The following is a 16,528-nucleotide window of genomic DNA, read 5'->3' on the forward strand; positions in this document are numbered from 1 at the left end:
ACTAACGACTCATAAATGGAGAGAACTGTGAACTACCAAAGGTATACTACATGTGATTCTACTTTCAATGATTATTAACTACCTTATCTTTTTCTCTCTCCTTAAACTTAATGTGACCCTGATGGATTCAGCTACACAAGAAGTTTATATGGGACTTATTGATGGCCATTTGTTATCAGGCTCTCAGCGAACTTTCAAGCGGCACAGGTATTTTTTCTTCTACTGTTTCAAGGGATTTGAATTTCTAGATAATTCTGTCCAAGTACTGTCAGATATATTAGCGTCATTTATTTTGTTTAAATCCTGATGGTCTCAGTCCCAGCCCTCAGTTGGCATATATGAAAGCACTAACTTTTAATTATAGGCCAAGATCCATTAAAGAAGCTGAGACATGTCTGAACTATTACAAACTGTGTCTCATCTTTCTGTTCCCTAAATGGCTCTGTGACTGTACAATTACCTCATTCTTCTCCCTGCTCATTGCCAGTTGTCTGTTAATATAAAATTAAAGGTAAAAAGTACTGGTATACAGCATAGTAATCCATTAAAAATTGAAGCCACAGAGCATTGAATGAGAAGGCACAGCAGTGTAAAAATAAAAAAAAAAAAAAAAAAAAAGCATATTTATAGGGAGCTTTACTTCCATTTTCATGGAATAAATGGCATTTTACGCTCCACACCATTTAGAGCTCAATCTCTCTTCTGGCAAGCTGAGCTGTTATTTTTGTGAATCATTCCTAAGTCATTTATAACCAGGCCACTGCACCACTGACAACAGCGCTTTTGAAGTCAGGTAGGGATTATTAATTTGCCATGAGTTTTCTGAGCAGCTTTATCTTCTTTCTTCTTTCCATGCGTATCCATTAAAAATCATAGAGGCAAACCTGAAGGTACTTGTCACAAACCCTTCCTAAAAAAGAAGCTAACAAACCCTTTGGTTTCAGATAAAGGACCAATTCTGGGCAGCACAAAAAAAAAAAAAAAAAAAAAAAAAAAGGCAATCTACCCTCAATTTATGTGAGACACCAGGGGTTTAGGGTTCCTGAAATGCACCTACCAGGAAGGTGAGATCCAAGCACCTCCAAAAGCCCAGATCCCCGGGGAGCAAGACTCACTGCCTCCATACAGCCACTCCCGGCGACACGGTGAAGGGGTAAATTGTAATTAAATCATAACTTCTCCTGTCATTTTTAGGCCTCCATCAATTGCCGGTGGTGGGGTGGTACAAGTGACCTCCCTACCACAAGGAAAGGCTGCGTGTACCCTTATGGACAAACGCATAGAAACTAAGACTGGGAACGCCTGGGAGCGATGAGGCAACTGCCGAAGTGTCCTCATTTTCGACCGTCCCGAGGGCTGTTGGGTCAAGGGTGACAGCCGAAGGGGGGGGGGGTCCTCCATGGGAGCGGCGGAAGGGATCACCCTGCGCCGGGGAGGGAGCCGCTGACCCCTAACCCAGCCCATTAGAGAGCCTCCGAGGAAGGCACGGCACAGCCGAAGGTCAGCGGCGCAATGCGAGACGGCGGCCGGGCTCGCAACACCTCCAGCAGATGGCCACCCTCGCCCCACCTCACGGCCGCCCCTGGCGGTCGGCAGGGGGAGTCGCCGGCGGCGCATGCGCGGAGGCTTCGGCTGCTCCTCCGGGCACGCGCTGGGGAGCTCAGGGTCAGCGGGTGCGGTGGTGGTAGCGTGGGGTTGGCGGCTTGGGCCATCTCCGTTGCGCGCTACGCTTTGTCCCGGCGGATCCTCGCCTCGGGCGGCAGCGGTGAGTGTGGGGCAGCGCCGTGAGGGCTCCTGCCCCGTCGCGTGGGCTGGGCCGGACGGAGGAGCGCAGCGCGGTCGAGACGGGCAGGGGTGTCCCGGGAGAGAAGCGAGCAACCGCGCCGGGGGAAGGGTCCGGGCCGGCAGGCCGTGTCCCCTTGCCTACCGGTGTACGGCCGGGAGCCGTGCGGTGTCTCGGGGAAGCGAAGGGGCCGCCTGGAACGGGGCCGTGTGTGAGGGACCCTGCGGGTGAGCGGGAGCGGGGGTCCCGGCTGGGGAGACCTCCATGGGGAGAAGAGGGGAACGTGCTCAGTTGCCCTCCTTACCTTGGTGGTATCCGGCGGCGGCTGGCGCTGGCGGAGCCGCCCGGAAAACTTCCCTCAAGGGGTTTGTGCCGTTTCCAGTCAAGCCAGGGAGGAAAATATTTTTAACAAAGGGAAAAATGCTGCGGACTTTCTTTTCCGAAAGAGTTCAGTGGCTGCCTCCAAAAGAGGCAGTTTCTTTTAAGTTTTAAACGGCACCACCACCAAAGCGAAACAACAAAATTAAACCAAAACCATCTGAAGCTTTCACTTGCCTGTTAAAACTTTTTCCACTTTTGTAGGGGCCGCTCAAAGCCTCCACCTGTGTTAGACCTGCAGTAGCCAGGACAGGCAGTGAAGCTGAAGCCATAAGATGCTGAGGGTGGGTAGGTGTATGGAAGGAAGCTCTTAGCCTGACTCTCCAGAGGTCCAATGGACCTCTTCTAGGCCTGGTACTGGCAAGAGAACAATTCATATCCGCAGAAAGCAAGAGGGGTGTAGAGAGACTTTATGTTATCACAGTTGAAACTGGGATTGAATGATGTGTTGGTTGAGGGGTAGAAGAGCAAGCAGTGGCTGGGAACAAAACAAAGAGGAATGGAACCAGTGAGTAAAGGGAAGACTAAGCAAATGAAGACACTCAAAATAATCTCAAATTTTCATAACCCTGTTGTCATAGATAAGTCTAGGGGGAGAAGGGGGACAGTTATGTAGATGTTGGTGTTCTAGGTTAAAATCAACACCTTAAATTTTATTATTAATATAGGCTGTCACTGGAAAACAATTCTAGTCATGTTTTTTTCTGCAGCCCTGGTGTTCTTTGCCACCTTCTGCACCATCTTCTCCCCATTCTCTCCTAGTTAATACAGCTGGTTCTCTGCCCTGCCATAGAGATGCTTATGTTAGCTCAAGGAACGACATGTGATGAGTTGGGAAAGGGTTTGTTATTTTTTGTATATGGACAAATAGATATGTATGTAGAAGCGCTGGGGGGGTTACATACACTTGAGCATCTATACACACAGGGACGCAAACACCTGTGTAAAGGGATTGTGCAACTGCAGCGTCACGCATTCTGGGCCTTGAGCAGAGGGAGTGCCATTGATAAAGTGGTTGTGGGGGAGGTTTACAAGTGTGAGAGGTGACTTACATTGTAGTAAGGGTGAGTTTGCAAGACTACTTCTGGCTGGGCCAGGGGAGTTGAGATTAGAAGCCAGAGAGGAGGGCATAGGGAATTTCTGTGGAAGAAAACTGCATGGAAGGAAAGAAGTTAGACTTTTTACACATCTGTTCAGCCATCTTACTTCAGCCTCTTTTAGACAAGAAAAAATTATATTCCAGAACAGTTTAGGAAAGAACCTGGAATTCCTCAGTATCCCCATTTTCTTGGAATTAATCCCCAGGAATTAAACCACAAAATCCCCAGGCAAAACATGGATTATCCCATTCTCGTGCAAATTCATCCATAATTTGTGTCCACCTAATGCAGCAAGATAACGTATCAGCTCAAATGGCAAAGCATTGCATTTGTGTTACGTGTTATAACCAATTAAGTGTCAAGCTTATAAGAGTTTTGCTTTGTTAGAAGTGGATAGTTACACACAGTTGGAGTAACTGTACTAATGTTGCCATTTCCAGAAGCACTAACAAATGAAGGAGAACTGAAGTTTTTAGTTAGCTTTATTTCAGCCTCTTCATACATCTAGATTGAATGAGTTTTCTGTTAAGTAATAAAATAGTTTGTTACATAAAAAATTCCTGTTAGACTCAAGTTATTAAAAAGAGTAAGTATTTTGGCCTTGTCCTCATTACTTAGGTCATGTGATGTCATGACTTTTTTCTAAACATGACTCAAACCTGTGTTCATATTCTGCTTTGGCTGTGGAATCACCTTAATATCTCAGTAATCAAAAAATCCGCCCCTTAATTGACAAAACTTTCCTAAGACAAAGAAATAATCATCCTCTCACTCCACGTGAAGAATGAAAGATAAAACTATGGAGACCAAATCTGATCCAGGGTAGGACCTGATTTTTTATTTATTTTTTTAGGGTATTGAGTTTGGTGCCCTGGTTTATTTTAAGTGTGCAGGTGCAAATTAGTTGAATAACCGGCCTAAAGCTATTCTACTTTTGCAAATCAATCACTCGGATTTTAGGAGAGGCACCCCTAAAATGTAGCTGAAGTGTCCATTGAAACAGGATTTTTAAGTAGTTTATCTAGAGTCATGAATGAATTCTGTGGCAAAAATAGGGATAAAATGTACTTTGTGACAGTGCAAACTTATTGTAAACCACAGCATTGTGAACATTTTTGTTTGCTCTGTCATTTTAAACAGTTCCCTTTTCCTATGATCCTCTTTTGCTTCATTTTGTCCTGCGTACCTCTGTGGCCTCCCTCACTAGTGATAGCATAACCATTTCTATATCAATCTGGTGAGGTGGATCACACAATTAGGTTGAGAAAGAAAATGTGACTTAACTTTTCACTTACTACCTGGCTTTACAAACAGCTGGATGGGTGGAGGAACAAGGAATGTGGTTGGTACCACTTACCCCAATATGAGTGCTGGGAAAAGCCTAAGCCATTTTGCTTCTCAACTTCCCTGTCCCATTGATCTCATAAATCTTATATACTTTGTTCTTTTTATTTAGTCAGCAAATTACAGCAGGTTCCTGTAGGCAAGAATTTTGTTGCACCATCCTGTTAAAAACTTTTGCTTTCAATTTCTCAGTTAAATTATGAACATCTTTGCAGCTCTGTATCTTCCTCTTTCATGGATTCCAATCAGCTCTGTTTTTCCTATGCTGTCATTTTCTGGCTTGTGTTTCTTTCATGTGGGTTTTTTTTTTGCTTTAGCCTCCAGAGACAATTTACTTTCTTCCCTCCATCCCTTGCTTCCTCTCCGACATTATAAACAAAAGCGCTTGCAATGTGAAGTTGAGAACAATACAGAACTGCCAAGGGAATGGATTAAATGACCTAATGTCTGATATCTGTTCTCCTGCAAGCTATTTTTGTTTGAGTTCACATGTCTGTAACTGACCTTTTTAAAAATCTAATCTGACAGTACCCAGCCCTTTCCTTATTTACTTTTGCTTTGTTTACTGATTCTTGTTAAGTAAAATTTGATAACGCTTTTGTGAGGTCTGAAGTATGCTTAGCCCATTCTCTTGTTGCCAACAGTTTTGATGGCAATTATCAAGTGATCTGTTTTAGTCAAGGTTTCTGAATGCCATCATTAAAATAACTATGTTGTAAAAGCAAGGCCTGTCCATACTGGAAGTTAAGGAAATTACATAATAACTACCTAAAATCACACCATGTATTTTAGCCTGTTAAGGAAATATGCTTGTTGAAAGCTATTTTATGCATATTTCAGGCTATCACTTATTTTTAATGATACATAATCATAATGTAAAATATCTTTAACTTTGGATAAAAGTTACTTATCTGTTCCAAAAGACACTTGTAAAATTGGACAAGAAATATGTTTGCACAGCCCAACATATTGGAGGTAACATCCAAGGCTAAGAATCCTGGAAAATATAACAGTACAAGAAGCATTGCCTATTTTCAAACTAAGAAGGCTGCTTTGTGTAAAGTTTTTTGGGGGAAGGGTTTGTAAGCATGCCCTTACATGGGTGACAGTTCTGCAATTACATCTTGAAAGTTTGAGATCATTCGCGTTTTATACATTACATTGTGCTGTGTTACCTGCTCAGTGGAGTGTTTCTTTGAAGCATTTGACTCGACCTTCTCATGTGCTTCTGAAATGACTTTTGAATGGTGGTTTCTTGTGTTTTAAGATCACCCACTTTCAGTTTTCTAATGCAGTAGTTAGTCTGCACCTATATGATTACTCCAATGACGATCAGATTAAGTGATGCTAAAATCAAGAGAGAAACCATGTGAAAAGTAGGATTGAATAGTTTATCGTAGATAAAATTTCTTAGTCCTGGTGAAGTACTCATTTTGTTGCCTGAAACTGCAGAACATCTGTGTTTGCCAGAACTCTAGGTTAGGTGAGACTTTTTTTTTTTTTTTCACACCAAGCCATTATACCTTATTAATGTGCTCTGTTTTCTTGTAGTGTAAGAGTGAATGCCATGGACCAGTTTCAAGATTCACTTTACAATAATTCCTTATTAAATGTCTACCACTAAATTAAATGTTTAATGTGTCTAAACTGTAATATTTATTATAATAATCTGTATTTCTAAATGTTTACTACTTGGCATTGAAGATTGATGTCTTTTTGGCTCAAAAAGTGTGTCTTAGCTCACTGGTGTGGGGCAGTTGATGGGAATGCTACCAGGAAATTCAGAAATAAGAGTCTTCATCAGATGTGAACTTTTGCACTTGCGTGTACCTCCAGGTTAATCAGTGTGCTGTTTGCTGACCTTGTGTGTATTCTTCAGCTTTTATTTGCAGAGTATTACTTTTCAAACTATTTGCTAGATAAAGCTGTGAGGAAAAACAACTTTCTGTTCATTTTTCTGTCCCTAGTCTTCATTCTCATGGTCATAGGGAAGGGTTGAACAGGGTCTCAACAGCAGAATTCTTAGCTAATTCTCTTGCCTGTCTTCCCATAGATTTCCCCTGTGGCAGCTGGAATTAGCACAGTCTGTGACATTTTATTTCAGTACTGCTGAGCATTTCTGGGTATCAGAAATGAAATGGACTCACTGTGCTATTTTCTGTTTGCAACTGTTGCTTATCAGAGCTGTGGGCAGCAGCAAGATAAAGGCATAGCATATTGACTGTGTGGCTTTGTAAGCAGCTTAACTGATCTAAGCTTGTCCTGCTGCCTGAAAACAAGAGTTCTTGCATTCCCCCTCTATCCTTTGCTAAGTTTTGCATTTTTACTGCTTCTCTTGTGCTGGAAGTGCACCGGCACTTTTAATGCTGTGCAGTCAACTGAACTGAGGAGCTTATTTGTTTTAAAATGAAACCAGTCAAACTAAAATAATATGCACACAAAAAAGGCTTTCCACTGGGCTACCTCTGGCTGGCCTTGGGCACTACTAACTGGACCTTGAATCAACTCAAGTGAGGGAGTGGGACTGTATGGTTCTGTGTGGAGTCTGCCTACTCAGCTTTATCTGGGATTGATTTAAGTCCTGACTCCTAAACTGTCAGTGAAGCAGTACTGTATCAGCATCTTTCTCTGCCAAAATGTTTGAAGAATTGCAACAAACTGCTCAAGGGGCAAGGTACCAGAAGTCCCTCGAGGGCCAAGAACCTGGTGAACAGATCTTGGGGTCAGACTCTGAAAATGAAAAGAAAGGTGAGCAAAGTCATCTTTTATGCAAAGGCCACTTAGGAAGAACTAGAAAGAAGTGTTCAACTACAAGCTCATCAGATCTGTAGTTGTCTATGAGAAACAGCAGTATCAAAGCATTTTCATGATGGCCGTTCTTTAGAAACTCTGGGCAAAGGTTTGATCAAAGTTTTCATCTTGGTATAAGAAAGGAATTTTTTACAGTGAGAACAAGAATTAACTGGAACAGCGTCCCCAAGGACATGGTGAAGTCCCCATCACTGGAGGCTTTCAAGATGCAATTGGACAAGATGCTGGGTAACCTCTTCTGGGCTCCTTTTCTCAGGAAAGATTGGATGAGAAAATTTGTTGAGGTTCCTTCCAGCCTGGGATCCTCTATGGTTCTGTGAATTTTTTTGTGTGGTTGAAGTTACCTGCATCAGAAATACAAAAGGTAGAGATGCACTTGGTGGTATGTAGCATGTCTGCCCTCACTGAGGCCTCTGATCCCCAGTACAGCACTGGGTAGCAGTGTTAGGAAGGGAGGACAGATTCCTTGACTCTCCTTCAGGGTTGAAGCCAAAATGTTGTTTTTCATTATACTTCAAAGATGTAAATCAGCTGAAGTACTTTTGTGTGTATGTTTGTTCATATCCTACTTAGAAAAAAAAGTAATTGTAATCAGTACAAACCACAGTCATTTGTATATCTTAACATATTTGGAAATTCATGTAAAGCTGTAAAGCATGTAAAGGTGTGAGGGAAAATGGTCATGGGTGTTGTGAGAGAGGGAAATAGCAGCATTTTAAAAATTCTTCTGGTTTACTGTAGCTGTTCTGTGGATTCTGGTGGTCTGTGCCTTTCTGTGCCCTCTGTGATTTTTCAGTATGACAGAAAACTTCATAAAAAATACGTAGAGTAGTTGTGCCTCATTGTCTTTCCCTAGTTACCGTAGAATTCAATAAGATGAAATATGTAACTATGACTCTTCTGTCACTTCAGTGCAATTTGATTTTTTTTTTTTTTTTGGATGACTGGAAAATCCCATTAAAGCATGGTCTGAAATGCTGTCATGTGTGCCTTGCTTCAGGGGAAGACAGATGAGGTGGAAACTTGCGTTGAAACATGCTGACAGTGCATAAATATTTGGAAGAGAAGGCTTTGTTTGCACATTCCTCTAGCTTAGTTTAGCACTTCACAAAGAAATTACATTTTATATTCCGGCTAATTTTTCTGAGTTAAATGAGGTATAAGACATTGGCCTACCAAGCAAATACTAAATGCCATTTCCTTACAGAGCAAAGTATTTGCCTTACCTTTGCGTCATACAGAAAGGCAAAATAAACTTTATGAAGTAGGTTAATGTAATTGAAAAATACAATTATTGTATGCAAAATGAAGATGACAGTGTGAAATTATCCAGGCTTCTTTTGGCTACAAAGGTCTAGAATCTTTCTGGGGGTTTTTAATAGCTCTTTGAAAAAATACTGGTAGTTTAGAACAAAACTGTTTTTTAAAAATTCAAGAAAAACTTCAATGACTTGAGGATAATCTTTTTCAAATGTATAGAGTTGTCATGTCTTTTTTTTTTTTTTTTTCTGTGTGTGTGAAAAGAGGAGACTTTAATATCAGATCCAGACTGATAGAGGCTGAATTTTGTACAGCCAGTTTGTGGTACTGGAAAATCTGTAAAGGTATTACTTGTGAAATTTGGGCCATAGTTTTGCTTTTTAAGATGTATTGGAAAAAAAAGTATCTATAATGCTTTCAAAGTAGGAAAAATGCCATGCAATTACCCCTGATCTTGTAACATTTTCAGGTTGTGCAAACTGCAATGAAATTATGTTCTTGTAAATGGACTGGGCCCAGGTACTGGTGCTTGGCCCTTACTCTCATGCCTGAAGATGTATAATCTGAAGGTAGTACTCTGTTGTTTTTGTTAGTCCCTTACTTGACCCATAATGCTTTAAAAGGCAAACAGCACTGTTATAATCTGTATTCTGAATATTTTGATGTGTTGACGTGGGAACAGATGGAAGACCTAGAGCCAAATGAAGAAGGAAGGTTGTAGATCATGAGTAGTATATATTAAAAGACCGCTTGCCATCTATCAATTTGATTTCTATTATATGCTTGTATTTGCTCCCTAATACATTTCGTAACTGGTCCTAATACAGTTTTAAACCACTTTATCCAGCTCCTCTTACTTGTTCCATACTGGGCACTGGACTGCTTCCCTTCTTTCATAGTTAGGTAGTTGTAAAGGTATATGCAGTGTCTTTTGTGTACGTAATAATGCATACTTTCTTTGGAATACTGTGTAATACTAAAATGTGAAGGTAAGCTGGCTCCTGAACTTTAGCAAGTGGTTGAAATGTTTGGGAAATTGTGTGGCTAGAAACTGTAGAAGATGCTAAATTAGACATTAATAACGTGAAGATTGTTGAAAGGTAAACAGCCATTTTAGCATACTGGAGAACGTAAGGGAGAACGTAAGTAAGAGCTGCAATACTAGATCAGGCAAAAAAGTCAGTCTGGCATTGTGTGTTGTGCCAGCAGCTGACTGGAGATGCTATGGGAAGAGTCTCAATGAAGAGCATGAACAGAATAACCTTCCCTGGTAAAGTCCTGCTTACTGTTAGATTGGAAACTTCATGGGATAGAGGATACATCTGGACAATTGTGTTATAGTCATCAGCAAACTTCTCCTTAATTTATTGATTTTTATTTCTGTTATTTAAACCTATGTCTGCTTTTGTTCTGAACAGCATTTTACAGCAGCAAGTTCTGTAACTTAGGCACTATGTGAAAATTCAGGTGCTTTGATTTACATCTTTCAGCCTAGGTCACTGTCCTTCCTGTCCCACATGTTGTCAGAAATAATGGTTAGCTGTAATGTGTTTATATTCTCTGGGCACGAGTATACAGCCGAGCTGAATATCTGCCTTCTTTAAAGAGAGTGATTTGTTATATAGTGATTATTTAAACATAGAAGGCTTTGGGCTTGTTTTGTTGGGTTTGCGTTTTTTGTTGTTTTGTTGGGTTTTTTTTTTTAATAGTAGCATGTAGGTTTTAATCCTTATACAATCCAGTTTTCAGCTGGAGTTCAGAGCTTCTGTTTTCAGTTCAAGCTTCTCAGTTTGTTGTCTGTAAAGCATAGGGAGATGTTTTGAGCTCCAAAGTGAAAGCTGTTTGTAATTTACAAAACAGATACAGACTTTATTTGTATGAAAATGGGACAAAATAGGAGAGAAAAATAAAAGTGAGTGCACATTCCAGTCTTCTAATTTAAGGAGGCTGTGAGTGAAAACATACTATAAAGAAAAATGCAGATGTTTTGATACAGTTTGTGTGTTTTCATTGAAAAGAGCTAGCAGGTCCATTGATTGCTTTATCTTACTGTAAACACACAAAAAACCTGAAACAAACAAGCAAAAAAGACAAAACACACAAAACCCCCAAACAACATGGTAGCTATTGAATAAGCAGTTGTCACTTCACTAGTGTAGCATGGGAATTTATCAGTACATTATTTAAAACTTCAGCCACCTGTAAATGTGAGGTAGAAGGATCATAACATAGTTTCCCTGGCTTATTGTGTATTGACTGTGAGTTTACAAGCTGGTAACATGGGGAGGAAGTTAGTGCAAATATTGACAATAGTGATCATAAACTGAATGTTAATTTTCTAGTCTGTAATTGCAAGTTTCCACTCCTTGTGTGAGTGTGGGGAGAATGTGCTTTGTTTTTCGAGTTTTTGGGGAAGCTGAGGGGTTGCTATGTTTTCTCCTAGTTCCCAGATTAGCTGCATGGGGGGGGAGGGGGTGAGTGTGGTGGTGTTTTGTTTTGTTTTTTACAAGCAGACACTCTGGTATTTCATATTTTTAGCTCTCAGATTGGACCTTATAGTATCCTGTGTGTTAGCAGTATATCATTTCCATAGTAAGAACACATTTGACGATAAGAGACAAGCACATAGGCTGCTTCAGAAATCTCTTTCACTATGGTGAGGTTGCTTGGTTTCTAGGAGTTTTCTTTGATTGTTTGGGTTTGGGTTGTTTTGTTTTTGTTTTTTTTTTTTCTTGAGGGAGAGCCTCATGTTACCTGTATTTTTGTCAGCTTGTTTGTCAAAATAATTCTGTAGCTCTGCAGAAGGTTTTGCCATTCACTGTCGCCACGTAACAACCTGTAATTCTTTGCTGAGGAATCATTTATCTGGAGCTTCCTCACACCTTCTTACTACTTTGAGTATAGTCACACAGGATGTATTGGGTGTATCTGCAGTGGCATTTTGGTTTAGACTAGGAGTATGCTTTGGAAGCAAAACTCCCAGTTGTCACCACTTTCCGTGCTTTGGTTTATATTGCAGAGGCATTTCAAAGACTCAGACTTGATTACTTTAAACCAGAAGATATGCTCCAAGAGCATCCCTTTTGCAGTCCCACTGCCACATGGTGTTCAGCTCATGGAATGAAATCAGAGCTCTACCCCAAAGTAAAATTCTCAATGTATGTATTGTGTCAATTGGGTCCTCGGCAGCAACTGTTTTGTTCTTCAGATTCACTTCTATTGCTCTGCATTCCTGGCTGATGTGAGTTTAGTCATGGATAAACATAATGCACTTAAAGGCTATTATTCATGACCACTGTACTTGCTTCAGATAAAAGAGTCCAACTATTCAAGCCTAAGTTAGAATAGATAATATCAAAGTGGTTGACAACTTGAGTTGGATTTGGAAGCTGACACTTAAGCAGTAATTACGTCTGTGAACACCATAGCTATAATGAATCTGTTTTTCTGTCTGTGTTGCCTTTTGCCCTTTCCTACTTTATCAGTCTGAATTCTCCTACATTCTCTAACATACTTATTCTTGTGACACAGATGCTAATGCAGATCACCGCCATATTCTGATACCTCTTCTGTGCTGGCTGAGCTCTTTCCCTGTTCTTATCTCTTCAATGTTATTTGACTTGCCAGTTTGCAGCCATCTGTAGAGGCTGTGGCTGGCCCTGAGCAGGGTGTATGCTTTCTGACTGCCTGCTTTCTGATGGTGAAAATGGGTAATGATTTACAACCACCATAGGCACGGTGCTTCCTGAGATACTGCTGCAGTTGGTAAACCCTGTCTTTACTTCAGTGAGAACATTAATGGCTTTTCTCTGTTCTTCTTGGTCATTGATCTTTGTGGAAAACTTATGGTAGCACAGAAGAAGAAATCTCCATGTCAGATTTAGTTAAAAGCTATTGGGGGAGGGGAGGGTGGAGAGAACAGAAAGTAACACAGATTCATTAGTTTTCTGTCCAAACAAAATCAGGATAAAAACATATCCTTCTGTGAAAGCTTTACTTAATTGTTCACCAGTCCCACTTGAAAAAGGAGAGAAATTGGTTATCGTTATGTCAACACTTTGATGGATTATCAAGATAAATACTCCAAATTTTAATTCCTAAAGCATAGTGGGATTGTCTAATGTAAAGCAGCAATGTCTTTTAACTGTAGCTTATAGAAGACTGAGATCTGAAATGCCACTATGTAAGCAGCTCAAAACGGCACAGTCTCTTGAGTATTTATGCAGTTCTGGTTTCAGTACAGATGCAGTTACGTAAGTGTTCAGTTATGCCTCATAAGAGCTGCCCTGGCTGGTTCCCATGCACTTTAAAACAATGAAACCTGCCAATGAAAGTCTCCTGAAGGGAGAGTGTTGTTACTTCTCCCACATGTCCTACTGGCCAAGTGTGTGCATCAGAAGATTGACCTTGTCTGGTTTTGAAGGGGAGGAGAAGGAAGAGATATTTTATAGCAGCTGCCCATTTGAGCCAGAGGAACCTGGAAGTAACCAGAGAGTAACCAGCCAGAATACCACCACAGCTTTAAAACAACAAAAAACACCTAAATACATGTGCTGGTTTGGGCTGTGAGAGAGTTTTTCTTCATGGTAGCTTGTATGGGCCTGTACTTTGGGATTTGTGCTGGAAACAGTGTTGGTAACACAGGGATGCTTTCGTTATTGCTGGCCAGTGCTTACACAGAGCCAAGGCCTTTTCTGCTCCTCACAACACCCCACCAATGAGGAGACTGGGGTGCATGTGAAGTTGGGAGGGGACACAGCTGGGACAGCTGACCCCAACTGACCCAAGGGGTATCCCATACTGTATGGGGTGATGCTCAGCATATAAACTAGGGGAAGAAGAAGGAAGGGGAGGACATTTGGAGCGATGGCATTTGTCTTCCCCAGTGATCATTATGCGTGGTGGAGCTCTGCTTTTCTGGAGTTGGCTGAACACCTGTCTGCTGGTGAGAGGCAGTGAATGAATTCCTTGTTTCGCTTTGCTTGCATGTGGGGCTTTTTCTTTACCTGTTAATTTTTTTTACTTTCAGTCTTCCTCCCTCCTCATCCCAATGCGAAGTGAGTGGGTGAGTGCCTCTGTGAAGCTTAGTTGCCAGGTGGGATTGAATTGTGACAGTCCTTTTTGGCACCCAACATGGGACCTTTTCAGCACATGTCACAGTTACTTTGGAAGAAGGGGTAATGAGGCAGAAGCCTAGACTTCACTCTTAGCCATCCGAAGTCCTGTCCGGCTGCCATCAGGATGAGCCACCTTCTCTGTGCTAACAGGGTGGTGTTGGAGAGTTGTACTCGGCATGCTTGTTCTAAGAGTAGTAATGATACATTTTATTGGTTTTAAGGTAGAATGGCAGTCCACTGAATACAGGTTTCTCTTAGCAGTCCGGTTTGTGGGTTTGAGTCCATGTGTAATCAAAATTAATGATAATATTTTATAATGCTGTGATTGGGTATTATCTATAAGGCAGAGGTTTTTTCAGTTCTCTCATTCACTCTTATCCTTGTACCGGAATAAGTCTCAGGTGGGAGGAATCTTTTCTGTCCTTGTCTGATTAAGTAGCTTCAAAAATGTTTCATCCCTCTTTATTCCCATCCAAATTCTCTGGAAAAATCTTGCTGTTACAAGCAGACCAAACTTAATAAATGCAGGCTTCTCGCATATCCTTATCTACAGACTTCCTATTCAAAGAAAAATCAATGGATTTGTCCAACATTTGAATGTATTTAAGTTCTTTGTGTGCTTTTATGGGGAAAAAGTTACTTGAAACAAGTCATCATAAGAGAAAATTGTAGTCTTCTGCAGCATTTTTTCCAAGGATGTAAAAGACACGCATGGTGGGACTGGGTTTTTTAGGTAGGCACATAAAGTATTTTGAATAAAGGCAGTCAGGCAACTATCATCTGTTTTCCTGTGTAATTATTTAATGTTGTCATTTTTCTTCTAAACAAACCTCCCACAGGAGTGTTTCAGTTGTTACGTGGCACTTTTTTTGAGGATATGGATTAGAATAGGTGTGTTCATTTTTAGACTGAACATCTACTTATGTTCAAGTCAGTGTCCCTTGAATGTACCTGCTTTCATGAAAAGCTCTAGAAGAACCTACATATTTATAACTTTAAAAAGTTGTATAGCTCTATGTAGCATCTGGTTGTAATTGCATCCCAGTGGCCTCATTAATTGTACAGTTTACAAAACTAATACTAACGGCTGTATTCCTTGTTAGAATTGTACTGTAGAATGAAAAAAGTCACTTCCCTCTTCCTACCTGGGTACTGTAATGTGTATTCCCTCCCCATTTTTGAGAGGAGCATGATGGCCTGGCAGTGCTTTATATCACTGTTAACGAAGCCTGTGAGTAACTGTGTGAAAATGCTGTTGCTGCTTTTTGTTACTCTTATTTTCTCTTCTCTTTGTAATTTCTTCCCTTAAGGACTTGCTTTGTTCTTTATATTCTGTCTCCATAGAATATATGACAAGTCAGTGAGTGAGAATAGTGAAGGCAGTCTGGACTTGTGTGCCCTCCGTCACATCTTCTGTCCTTAAACAATACATGCTGCACTCAAGTTTCCATTGAACTTGTAGTCGGGGAGCGTTCCCAGAAGAAGAATACCTGCCAACCGAATATGGTTATCTTGACAAATGCAACAAAACCTTGCAGAAATGCTGTCATGAGCCAACAACTTTCAGTGCTGAAATTAATTGACTTCCCAAATTAAGGGATACATTGCACTACTAGAGTATGATTACCAGCTTTGAAAATGTGCATAAAAACATTCTGTGCTTTGTGCTTATACGTAGTGTATACAAGGTTTGGGAACTTTCAGGATTAAAAAAAAATAGGTTAGATGTGGAAAGAAGTGTAAAGCTCAGTTTGTTACTTCAATATTCTTTAAAATTTCATGCAAAATGTTTTTCCTTAGTAAGACTGTAGCCCTTTGGTGGTGAGCACAGCTGCTGGTAAATAGCAACGGCTTTGTTGGTATGCCTCCTTTGCTGTCTCACGTGCTTTAGAACTCACTGAATTTCCATTAGGTCATTATACTTTCCACTAGAAGTGGAAGGTTGATTGTTTTAGTTTAGTTTAGTTTCTTACCATTATCCTGTCAGCCAAGTAGGCAGGCAGAAAAGGTCACTTGTTGGTCAGGTATGTCAGCTTGCCATTGAACAAGGAATTTAACACTTGGTTATAGAGCTATCCATGCTGCCCACCGTGTTGTCACTTTTTCCACAAGCAAATCTAAGGTGATGTATAACCTCTTGAGGAGTGTGGAGGGGATAATATATAGAAGATAGTTGGAAGAGGGATTCCTGATGCAGTAGATATTGGTGTTACTAGTGAGATACTCTCTGTAGAGGATTTTATGTTCTGGCATTGGCATGTATATATGAAAAACATTGCTTTTGACACCATAGGAACATCGTAACCTTCAGTAAGGTTCATGAAGACTTAAAAGCAGAAACTAAATAGAGTTGGGTAGAGAAATAAATGAGTCGGTAGTGAGTCAAGATATTGTAGTATTGCCAGCCCTCTTCAGCTTTATTGTGTACTTGTTTGTTTGATCCCTTCTTCCAAACAACCTTTGAACTATTTAGTTTGAACCAAGACTGTCAGGGAGTAGAGGACTGAAAAATAATTAAGCTTTTTCTTTTATGTGAAGGGGCAGTTGAGGGCAAAGACCCAAGTGGTTCCTCTGCAGTGGGAGAGTCTGGTTTTTGGTGGGGTTTTTTTGTTGTTGTTGTTTTGTTTGGTTTGGGTTTTTGTGTGTGTATTTTTTTTGTTTTTTTTGTGGGTTTTGTTTTTTTTCAAATGTTGTTGAAATCCACACACATTACTTGTTAAAGGGTGAAATATCAA

General features: G+C 40.7%; 1 protein-coding gene across 2 annotated transcripts in view; it reads left to right on the top strand.

The window, feature by feature from the left end:
- Nucleotides 1-1,563: 1,563 nt before the first annotated feature.
- PRRG1 (proline rich and Gla domain 1) overlaps nucleotides 1,564-16,528 on the top strand; it is a 29,885-nt gene continuing 14,920 nt past the window's right edge. The window contains exon 1 of one of the 2 annotated variants that reach the window (XM_062624084.1): nucleotides 1,564-1,765. The gene's annotated coding sequence lies outside the window, so the exon portion shown is untranslated. The remainder of the gene's footprint in view (nucleotides 1,766-16,528) is intronic. The other variant, XM_062624083.1, reaches the window with a different exon arrangement.

Source organism: Pezoporus occidentalis, unplaced genomic scaffold (assembly GCF_034315485.1).
Source record: "Pezoporus occidentalis ecotype Australia unplaced genomic scaffold, CSIRO_AGI_Poc_V1 ctg261, whole genome shotgun sequence".
Taxonomy (NCBI): domain Eukaryota; kingdom Metazoa; phylum Chordata; class Aves; order Psittaciformes; family Psittacidae; genus Pezoporus; species Pezoporus occidentalis.